At 39.7% G+C, this 12,059-nt stretch overlaps 2 long non-coding RNA genes across 2 annotated transcripts in view; both read left to right on the top strand.

Annotated features, from left to right (window-relative positions):
• LOC107833170 (uncharacterized) overlaps positions 1–6,022 on the top strand; it is a 7,521-nt gene extending 1,499 nt beyond the window's left edge. Inside the window, exon 4 of the long non-coding RNA XR_001658884.1 lies at positions 6,011–6,022. This is a non-coding gene — a long non-coding RNA (uncharacterized LOC107833170). The remainder of the gene's footprint in view (positions 1–6,010) is intronic.
• On the top strand, positions 105–780 carry LOC107833169 (uncharacterized). Its single transcript, XR_001658883.1, has 3 exons — positions 105–375; positions 477–578; positions 667–780. It is a non-coding gene; the product is annotated as an uncharacterized LOC107833169 (long non-coding RNA).
• Positions 6,023–12,059: the final 6,037 nt, after the last annotated feature.

The raw sequence follows: 12,059 nt of genomic DNA, 5'->3' as shown, positions 1-12,059 counted from the left end.
TGTGATGACAGCATGCCTGATTGAATTTTATGCATTCTCGGTTTCTGGAAGAGGTGTTTGTGGTGGGCAATGGCCAGTAGCCAAGGAGATCTCTCACAGATCCAGCAGCAAGCTGTGTGTGTGTGTAGACATGGAGTGCTACTTAGTGCCCTGAACATGTATAGGGGTGAGATATTTGCATACCCCTTGTTCTTGCAACAAAGGCTGGCCAACAGACAGGTCACTTTTTTTTTTGTTTTTTGGATGGATGTAACATGCAAGTACTGGCCAAATCTTGAAAAAGTAATGAAAAGCTGTCCTGAGCTCCAACACCTGCTTCAAATGAAACCATTTCTCTCGGTTTTCCATGCCAAAGCCCATTACTTTAAATGTAAGGTGAGGAACATTGACTAGACATGGAATAACCTTGCTGAAACATAACTGCCTGAACATTTTGACTCAGTTGATATTCTTTGTGTGTGCATGCTTTTATTTAGGCTAAGTGGAGTGGAGCATATTAAGATGGTGCTGGATTGACTCTAGGGGAAGAAGTTGAGCAGTGCAATGCATTTCTTTCAAGGATTGCTTGTCAAAAGCTGGTGAGAAGACCAAAGATTGCTTTCCTTAAAGTATAAGTAACTATGATAAAGGAAAACTCTACTATTGTTGGCTTCTTTCTGTTTGCAGGCTGGACAGACATGCTGACTCTTTTGGCCATGTGCTAGAATTAGCAAAAACTGGACAACTTGGCCACCTCACTAACCCATTAATATCAGAAGGTAGTGAAAACATTTGATGTTTGTTAATGCTGAATTTTTTATGTATTTTTTATGAATTTTTTATGTATTTGAAATTGGCAATGCAGGCCACAAGAACAGCATCAGAATCTGGAGTTCTCAAAAATTTAGCTTTCGGTGACTGACGGTCAACTTGATGACTGGGTCCATGTTAAGGAGTGGGCAAGAAGGGGGCTATTACAGATACAAAATTAGAGGAAGTTCCAAAAGTACTTCTATGTTAACTGCATTCGTCTTATTTATCATCATCAGCAACATCTAGCACAACTGATCCGGACTACTTTGCAGGAAGAATTGAAGTTCTGGCTGCAAGCATCAAAAGGCAATCTCAGCGTCTTTATAAAGTCACAGACGGAAACAAAGCTCGCTGCAAGATCATGAAGGAGAAAAACATCTTAGCATTGGCTTTAGAAGACAACAAGACTGTTATGGATACAAAAGCACTGTCTTTGGAAGAGTTCCTATCCCAGTGACACAACATTGCCATGGTAGCAATCACACAGTGGTAAATAAGCATACACTAATATGTTTTGCATAAACATATCAAGAGTTAAAGTATCTAAATTTTGTATAAATTATTTTTACTTACGTCCAGAGCATCATCCTCAGAGAGCTGCAGCACTTTAAACAGATGAAGCTGCAGGCAAGAGAATATTATCTACAGGCTTTGTCAGGAGCAGAGAGTGTTACCTTTGACAATACGTCTGACGACAACTTCCGTAGTGACTCAGAATCACTACTCTGATAATAGTCTGTAATCATTTGTGCATGTGCTGCTGACAAAGATCTACATTGGTGTGACAGTGTTCGCCTCCTTCCAAATTGACCAATATGTCACAAGTATGTACAGTGTGGCCCATAAGTTTCCATACATAGGAGAATGTAAAATGTATATTTCTTTTATAATTCAGATACCCAAGAAGATGCGTTTGACAAAAGAGTAAAGAATTGAAATGGCTGGATAGGGAAGCAGTTGCATGGTTGTATGAAACTTTAACAGAAAACATGGAACGAGCATCACACACAACACTGTGACAAAACTTATTTGGAAGTTTCAGAAAACTGGAAATGTTGCAGATCAACCATGAAGTGGTCCAAAATGTACAGCGATTACAGAGTCCCACAAAAATAAAAACGTCCAACATAAAATGTTTAATTATTCTATGTATGGAAACTCATGGCCCACCCTGTTGATATGTATTTTTGTTGTTGTTTTCCCACAATTCTGTGGCCATATAAGTTTGTTTGCTCATAAGTCACAAAGAGACATCTTACATTTGTTCTTATGCATTAATGTTTCCAAACTGGCAGTGCTTTATCTGGTTGATTTTTTTTCTTTTTTGAAATATTTTAGAGGTTTGGACCCTTTGTACTTTCTAAAAGTGCTTTTTAGAGCTGTGATTACTTGTGCATGCATGTCATTGAGTTTATGTTTCTTTTTCACTTATATTTCTGCACATCTAGTGTATTTTCCAGGAAATAGTAAGAGTAATTTTAGTGAAGTTAATAGTTTCTTTTACTTACTTCAAGTGGAGTAATTACACTTGTGCTTATGTTGAGCAGTTAAAAATGGCTACAACACTACATTAAGCAGTCCCAGTGATTCTGTAATAACTAACATAACCAAGACGCCCTTTTGGATGTTCTACCTTTCTTTTTCTTTTTTTTTTTTATTAACGTGCAGCTCTGTCTTATTTCTTAATCCAAAGACTAGTTCTCAGTACAACGCTCTAAGAACTGTTGTAAACGGCATCATGGAGGAGAGTTGTTGTGATAATGCTGAAGGGCGTGTCAGAAAGAGATAAGAGCTTCTTAAAGAGACAGAAAGCCAATTTCAAGGCATCAGATGTTGGCTATGATGTTGTCATTTTCATAACAACTGAAGGTAACATCAAAAGATTTTAATTTTTCAGAATGTCCTAGTCAAATTCCTGACTTAAATCCAATTGAGAATCAGTGGAAAGACTCAGGAACTGAAGTTTTTCATCCAGTTGCACTGAAATGAAGTTGGCTGTTTTTCACAACAAATGTAAAAAGCAAAAATAAAAAGTATTTATTATGATCCACACACACTCTTACACACTCCACTTCCATCTCTACAGCAGGCAGCAGCATCCACTAGGGGTACACAGCTAGGGCTGCCACCTAGTGATCAGTTAGGATAGGCTCAGCACTGACCTGAGCTCATGTTTTGAGGAGATGCATTGATGTCATCAGCTGAAGCCTGCATAGCGCTTGAGGTAAAGTGAATGTGTGATGTTGTTAGCCTCCAGTTATCCATGGAGATGAGCTGTGACTCGTCTGGCTGCTGGTTCAGCTGGTCATGCGCAGAACAAGGCCGAGGCAGAGAGAGCAAGCCAAGGCACAAGCTTCCATTTCTTCTTCCTTTTTAAGACTTTGCTCAAACTGATCATGTTACAAAAAACACAGCTTATTATGACATAAGCCTGGTTATGTAACAAAGTTATTACTGCCTGTGTTACAAAGCCTTCTGCATGCAGCTGACAATAGACAGGATTCTAGATCGTGGATAATTTCCTTGTTTTTCCCCCAGACCTTTCATCAGCACTTGCACATGTTTAGTGCTACAAATAAATGTAATCACATCCCATTTTGTAGCTGTCTGTGTCCCTGGGATTATTCAGCTATCAGCAGCATGCAGAGCAGCAGCACTGCAGGCCTGTTAGAATGCAGCAGGCCTGCATGTCTGATGACTGCACAGAGAATGAACCGCTGCTGCTTTGTGCCCAGAAATCTAGAGTTACACAACTGCTATAAAACAACACATCGCTGGCTTTTTGAGTTAGCTGGTTATGGAAGCTGCAGGGTTAGCGATGGTGCTACGGAAAAGCAACCAGCAGCGTTTCTCAGCTCTGCCCATTTAAATGGATGTTTTCTGTGGTTTCTGTGATAGACAGAAAGATTCTGGTTTATTTAAAAAGTTGAAAGTTGTTTATGAGTATTTTCTTCTTCCTGCAATATCAGAGTGTGATGAGTTTTGCTACATTTCTAACTTCAAGGACTTTCTATAAGCTGGCTACTTCTCACACTGCAGTTCATTCCTCTTTTATTGTCTTTGGGATAAACTAGTTTCTGCCTGTTTTTCCCCAGTCTTTAATTTTTTCACTTGGACCAGTAAAAATGTTTTGTAGTAAATTTAGAAGTATAATTTGTCTAACCATATGTATGTGATGTGTGTAACACTTCATTCATCACATGCTTTTTGTTACGGTCCCACCAGTAAGGCACAAGGACAAAGCCATATAAAAATAATATTTTCAATTTATTTTTTCCAAAAAAAAGTATTAACAAAAGGTTTTCAACAATAAATCTAAAAAATATAGCAAAATGGGCCCAAAAGAAATCAACTAAGGCAAACATAACTCAGGATAACAAACCAAAAACTGATCTCTCACAATGAATACACAGGGGAATTTATACACACAGGCTAGTCTACACAAACGAGGAAGGGTGGGAGAAGAGCAAAGACAAATAATGCATAAACATAAATAACAGATTTAAACTAAAACATTTTGACTTTAACACAACTATGAAAACAAAATAGCCTAACACCAAAAAGGTTTGAGCAATTATGCTATTAGTAGAGAGAGGCAGATTCTTTATCAAGTCCCCTGCTTCCATTAGCCTGATGGATTGTTCCACTTCCTGGTTTGCCTTTCAACCAATCATCTTCTGCCAGCCAGTCCTTCAAACTCAGCAAAACAAAAATAGTTAATGATCTTAAATAAACATAAGGTGTTTACTAAATGTGTGCACCCAAATTAGTAAGCAACCTAATGCAATAACCACCACCAAAAAAAAAGTAAAATTCTAAATATATTATATGAAAACATTTAAATAAATACTAACACTTGGGAAAAGATGGAGGAACCTCCACACTTTTCATTTGCGATGAGTGTATTAGGTCTGGTCATGTGACACTTGAGGTTAGCTGAACTAAAACAAACAAATTATGAGACTTTTGAAGACTACATTGAATTAATCAGTTTTGGTTTTATAGACAGAGAGGAGCGGAAAAAGCAAATGATGTGGATTAGCATAGCTGCTAACAACTATAATAATAGTTATTAGCAAGCGAGGGAGTCATCCACTACATGTTACTGATACATGCTAAAAGCCCAGATACTGCGCTGTTAGCATGTTAGCATGTCATGATAGCCATGAGGCTGTCAAACAGCAACAGTCTTCAGTCAGAGGCTTCTTCTGACACATTGATCCTTCCTGCCCATGACATCTTCATCAACATTTAACATTTAAAGTACTTGGATGATGAGTTATGACAATATTTAATTTATTCCTTTATGAATAAATTAAGTTTTTTTAATTGTTTTTTTTTTAACTGAACTGAACTGTTAAACTACGGTACAGTGCAGAATGTGTGATGCTGTGGGCCTGTCTCTGTTTCAATTCCTGGATCCTCGTTAGAGTCAGTTTCATCATAGGAAAGAAGGAAAGAAGGAAGAAATGTATCAATTTCAGAGAACATTTTTAGCTACTTGTTGCTATAATTCAGAATGATTTAATAAAAGATTTCTTTAAGTAAAGATTTTAGTGACGTACTTCTCAAAATGAGAAACTTCCTTTAACACTGTTCCCATGACAGCAGGGGAACAAAAAGCCTGCTGTGACATAAATTATAGACAGAAAAACCATCCAAAATAAAAAACAAAAAAAAAAAACAGATAAAAATTCCGGAAAAGATTAACAAAGACTCCCACGCCAAAAGCTCTAAATAAGAAGCTCTAAATAAATCAAATACATATTTCTATTATCTGGGGGTTAAAAGCAAACGAGGCAGCTGTGGGTTCCAGATGAGTTCTCCAGATGATCTAACCACCAAGCCGGAGGAGCTGTCGCTTTAAGATCCCCCAGAGTGGCAGAACTATGAAGTTCCCACATATTTATCCTGATTTACATCAACTAATCTGCATCATGTAAAACTCTCAAGAATCCACTTCAGATTTAGATTAAGGTCAGGACTTTAGCTCAGTGGGTTGAAGTTTTTCAGCACAATGCAGCTGATTCATCACCCACTTATTTTTAATGAACAGAAGGGAAGACTCAGCAGGTGGAGGACACTTGGACTGAGGACGGATCCTGCTCCAGGATGGATGTAGATGTTGGCAGACAGCTACGGAGCTGCAGCTGCAAGTAGAGAATGTGAGAGGAAAGCCGGCCTTCCAGAACCCCCGACTAAGATGAGAGAACAGAAGAGTTCTGGAAGAACATTTTGTTACAGAACGCTTTCATTACAGCGGGGGTCTTGACCTAAAACTATTCCTCAGAGCAGCTGTTAGCTGTGAAATGCTGATGTCTCAGCAAAAAGGATGCTTTTATGTCTGACTGCTGAGAGAGAGAGATAATGTGCCGTCAACGTGTTTGGAAAGTCCTCAAAAGTCAGATAGCACCGCGTTACATACCTACCGCGCCCAATTCTGATGAAATGGAAAACAGCTTGGTGATGTTCAACTGCACATGCCTACCCAGAGTTCTGCAGCTAGAACTCCTTCACAGCAATAAGTAGAATCAGTCCTGGAATTTCACAAATCAGAATGAAACGGATCAACTGTAGCTCAGCAAGGCCTGAAAGCTACAGTAAGACAGAAGCTAAAAATAATTCAAAGACAGTGAATAGTTGATTCCTACAGTTTCTATGTCTTGTGAACAGGATGTACGTGCTGCTGGTCAAATGCACAGACTGAGGTCTAAGTCCATCATTCTACAGTGAAAGATATTTGATATGAATGGAAAACACATGTGAAAGTTTGCAACCTTCCCAGGAGTCGATGTCCCAACTTGTTCACCCAGAAGTCTGCACTGCTCTGAGAACTGACCCTGAGACCCCAGAGCTCTGTCAGGCTCTACAGGCCTCACTGGGCATGTTAATATGAATGCTCAGGAGAGAGGAATAGTAATAATAATAATAAAAAAAATCTCAACAAGCATGGTTTGTTTTAAAGGTCTGAAAATGGCAGCATAGTTCTCAGAACACAGATGAAACACAAAGTAGAGAAGGTCAACCTTAATTAGTGACGTGCATAGAGAAAACTAATGCCAGTCTTATAACACAAACAGCTCCTCCCAGCTGTAGAGCATGGCAGTGTAGGTGTCATGATTTGGGCTTGTTTTGCAGGTTTTATCTGTTACTAAATGTTCTACTATTCTACTACTGAACCCTGTTAAGAGTTTTCATTCTTAAAGTTGAACTAACTCCTCTATGACAGCATAGCCTCACTCCCAGACAAATATCGAAAAATTAAACCAAAGTGGGCGGAGCCAAGAGGCACAGAGGGGCACGGCGGAGCGAAAACACTGCGGAGAACGTAAGATTTTGTTGCTATATGTAGTGAGTCTTCCTTAACCCTCTAGCAACTTTTTTCAAACAAGTGATTGTCAACAGATCTAGCAACTTTTTTCTGTGTTGCTGCTCTTAGCTCCTCCCACCTCCTGAGCTCTGCAGTCCGAGCAGTCGGTCCACAAACCAAAGGAATCAAACATGTGCAAAGCTGAAGAATCGCTATTAATCAATGCTCACCACCAGGCGGCGTATTTTATACCCGAACTCGGACCGTGACACAGCTATTGACCAAACTCTACCGCTTGGTCAAAATTTTGCTGAATTAAATAAATGTATACAAAAATATCAATATTTAAACAGAAATGTAAAGACAGCACCCTGAAAGAACTACATTAAAAATGTGTGTGTAGAAAAGTTGATTTGAGTTGTAGTTATTATTTAAGATCTGAATCAGTTTGGTTTGTGTAGCTGTCATACGTAAGACAATCACCTATAAACAAGTATATTTATGACAGCCAAAGGTAACTGTTTCTGCTCTTCGTGTATTACCAAATGTCACACTGTATTCTTGATCCCAGCCCATCTGCTGGGATCATTAACACCCCTGTGACCTCTAATGCCCTCTCTGAGCCTCTGTAATCTCAAATCCGGACGCCTAATTGAATTTAGGCCGTGGACAGCAGCACTGGAACAGGACTGCCATGGAGGCAGCAGACTGTTTTGGACCTCTGACTGAGAGAACAAACAGCTCTATAATTAATCTGGCATTAACAGTCATGTTAGCTTAAATCTTCTGATTGTGTTTTGTTTAATTCAATTTGTTCTATCTCTATAGAAATGATCTTTTTTTTCTGTCTGAGTTGATTTCAGAGCACACACTTACACTGTAAAAAATAAATCACTGTGAGGAATGATTAGTCAAGGGATGCAAACCAAGACACAAACCATCTGTCAGTGCAATGACAATGGTTGAAAAGATGTCTTGAAATTATTTAAACACTTTTTACTTTTGCATATTTGATTTAAATGTGTGAAAAGCAGGTATTAAAGTTAATTAGTGCCACTAACCAACCTGATGTTTTGAACAGAAACAGAAAGATGTTTCCACCTGGAACCAGTCAGCTGGATGGAGAGGCTGGGATCTTCCTCTGAAAGAAAAAGCATGTTTGAATTAAGAGAACTTTTTCTCAAGAGTTTCAAATTATTCTACATTGTGTAGGTAATTATTAGGAGTATCTAAGCCTCCCAACAGGCTTAAATACTGTTAGGAGTATTTAATATTATGGATAATATTAATATGGAGCTGTGTAATGAGGGAGGGTCTACATCCTACACCACGGTGGGCATAATAATTAGGCACCTTCTGTCTTTTTGGATAAATGGACCAAACGGAGATTTATGTGACTCTGAAAAGTCAGAAATGACCAAACGTCTCAGAGCAATGCAAAATTCATCCCATTGCTGAGATATTGGGGGATGATGCAGAACCGTCAAACTTTATGCTGCAAATAGTCAACAGAGTCGCAAGAAAAATGTTGAGAAAAAAAGGGACAAAAAAATTTCACATCCTGCTTTTGGATAAAGTGGAAGACTACGGAGCCCCTAAGGGGACATGGAAAAAAGAAATCCCGACTTACTTTCTCGCGATCCCGAGAAACTTTCTCGAGATCCCGAGAGCCCAATCCCGATTTATATTCTCGAGATCTCGACCTTTTTTCTCGAGATCCAGAGAAATGTTTGAAAAATTGTGAGTTACTTTTTTGGGGGGGAAAGGCATTTTTTATGCGGTAAACGTGGTGGAGTGTGTCTACATCATGGAGGAGGACTTATATAATTTTTTGCGATGTCCCAGAGGAGGATATCATGCAAATTCAAAGAGACAAAAGTCATTTCTCCGTCTGAGGCGTCTTGCCTGCCTTAGTGCCACAAAATAAGTCGAGATCTCGAGAAAGTAGGTCGAGATTTCTTTCTTTCTTTTTTTTTTTTTTCTTCCTCTCCATGTACCCTTAGGGGCTCCGTAGAAGACAATCTAGCTAGATAGAAATCTCCTATTTTACAAAATATTCTTCTTTAGACACTATTTTGAATTCTAATCTAATTAATTGCATAGTGATGTTGCCTTTTGTTACATTATACGGAGCCCTCCAGGGGACATGGGGATTTTTTTTTCTTTTGCGTCTCCTCGCAAAAGGTTTTGCGTTCCCTCGCAATAATCTACTGATCAGTTCATGCGGCATAATTGATACTGTAAGCCTCTGGTGGCCGCCGTATTTTCTGCTTTAATACAAGCTTATTATTAACTCTTTGGTGCAAAAAACTGATTGAAAATCGATTTATTTACTGCATGTTTATGTCTTTTAAGGCTAAGATGGAACGGCACTGAAAGCAGCCCTTTAAACCATTCAGACACGAACACAATGGAGACACAATCAGATGACTTATTACCCTGCGATAATAACTCGTCCATGGAAAAACCTTATAAGCTTGTATTAAAGCAGAAAGTACGGCGGCCACCGTAAAAAAGGCTTACAGTATCAATTATGTCGCATGAACTGATCAGTAAATTATTGCGAGGGAACGCAAAACCTTTTGCGAGGGAACGCAAAAGTATTCCGTATTTGGCTGTTAAATGTAGCGTCCCATGTTGAGCCAATACAGGATGTGATTTGTTCCGTATTCTTCAAATGTGGATAAGAAAGTGGTCCCCGAGTACTTTATATAGTAGGCTGCCCCAGTCATTCTTTCATTCACAGTGTTGGTGTTGCGATATTGTGCCCAACTGCTTTCTTGGTAACACAGATCAACCGACAGTCTTCCCTCGCCAACCCCTCCCCCCAACGACCGCTTAGTCATGAGACTAGGACAATGCGCATTAGTGGCCGTCTCTTATTTTGATTTCTGAAAGGTGACAACCCTACATGTCCATCACAGGAAAACACAATACACAAAGTCACTCGCTCCTATAGGAAATCTTGAGAGACCAGTTAAGCTAGTGCAGCCAATTCACCATGACCCTGTCTGTCTCAGTCAGACTCAGTCAGTCNTTTTGTTACATTATACGGAGCCCTCCAGGGGACATGGGGAATTTTTTTTCTTTTGCGTTCTCTCGCAATACTTTTGCGTCCCTTCGCAAAACTTTTGCGTTCCCTCGCAATAATCTACTGATCAGTTCATGCGGCATAATTGATACTGGAAGCCTCTGGTGGCCGCCGTACTTTCTGCTTTAATACAAGCTTTTAAGGTTTTTCCATGGACTATTGAGTTATTATCGCGGGGTAATAAGTCATCTGATTGTGTCTCTGTTGTGTTCGTAGTCTGAATGGTTTAAAGGGCTGCTTTCTGTGCCGTTCCATCTTAGTCTTAACAGACATAAACATGCAAATAAATCGATTTTCAATCAGTTTTTTGCACCAAAGCGTTAATAGTAATAAACACATTTTCACTTAGGCTCTATAAGAGCAATATGAATGAAATAAGTAATTATTATTAATATGACAGGAGCAGCGGCTTTGACACCTGGTGGTGGGCGTGTCGATGTGGGAGTGACGTCATCAAGTATGAATGGGAAGGTTACTGGCTGCTGCTGGCTCTGTATGTATGAGGAAGCGGGTGAGCTGGGTGGTCAGTCCTCGCAAAGTTTGGAGCATGATAATCAAAATTAAATAAATCGATAATTGTGACAGAACAAAGAAGAGGTTTGGAGTTGATTGATACACGGACAAATGAGATTCCCCGAGTTAACCCAGTGCGGCCCTCTACCACCATTAGTTTGCTGTGTTTTATATTAATAAAACGTGTTTATTATTATTAACTCTTTGGTGCAAAAAACTGATTGAAAATCGATTTATTTACTGCATGTTTATGTCTGTTAAGGCTCAGATGGAACGGCACAGAAAGCAGCCCTTTAAACCATTCAGACACGAACACAATGGAGACGCAATCAGATGACTTACCCCGCGATAATAACTCGTCCATGGAAAAACCTTATAAGCTTGTATTAAAGCAGAAAGTACGGCACCGTAAAAAAGGCTTACAGTATCAATTATGTCGCATGAACTGATCAGTAGATTATTGCGAGGGAACGCAAAACCTTTTGCGAGGGAACGCAAAAGTATTCCGTATTTGGCTGTTAAATGTAGCGTCCCATGTTGAGCCGATACAGGATGTGATTTGTTCCGTATTCTTCAAATGTGGATAAGAAAGTGGTCCCCGAGTACTTTATATAGTAGGCTGCCCCAGTCATTCCTTCATTCACAGTGTTGGTGTTGCGATATTGTGCCCAACTGCTTTCTTGGTAACACAGACCAACCGACAGTCTTCCCTCGCCAACCCCTCCCCCCAACGACCGCTTTAAATATATAGGGACTGATCCTCCCCCCCACCTCATGAGACTATGACAATGCGCATTAGTGGGCGTCTCTTATTTTGATTTCTGAAAGGTGACAACCCTACCCGTCCATCACAGGAAAACACACCGACACACAACAATACACAAAGTCACTCGCTCCTATAGGAAATCTTGAGAGACCAGTTAAGCTAGTAGTCAGCTGACTGTGCAGCCAATTCACCATGACCCTGTCTGTCTCAGTCAGACTCAGTCAGTCGGTGTGTGTTTTAGTGTGTGACTTCTAATTCCTCCCTCGGCTACCTTCCAAGAATCTAGCCCCGGGTTTCATCACCCAGTCACATTTTCAGACTGTGCACCTGTTGTTGTGAGAGGAGAAACAAGTCCCACTCTTGGCAGGGGATGGGTGCTGGAAAAATAAATCCATGGCTTGTTTTTCTGACCTTCGCACAATGCAGTCTCCCTCCTTTGCACTTTAGCTTACATTAAAGCAAACGAAGACCACTGTGCCTGATTTTTTATCTGTTCCAGAGATTAACTGACTCCAGAATGTGCTGCACATCAGGAGGTTTTTTTTTCCCATTCACTTTTACCAGCTGTTGTTGCTTTAAAATGTGAA

The sequence above is a fragment of the Poecilia formosa genome, unplaced genomic scaffold (assembly GCF_000485575.1).
Source record: "Poecilia formosa unplaced genomic scaffold, Poecilia_formosa-5.1.2 Scaffold338, whole genome shotgun sequence".
In the NCBI taxonomy this organism is placed as follows: Eukaryota; Metazoa; Chordata; class Actinopteri; order Cyprinodontiformes; family Poeciliidae; genus Poecilia; species Poecilia formosa.
This window is presented reverse-complemented; position numbering and strand designations above follow the sequence as displayed.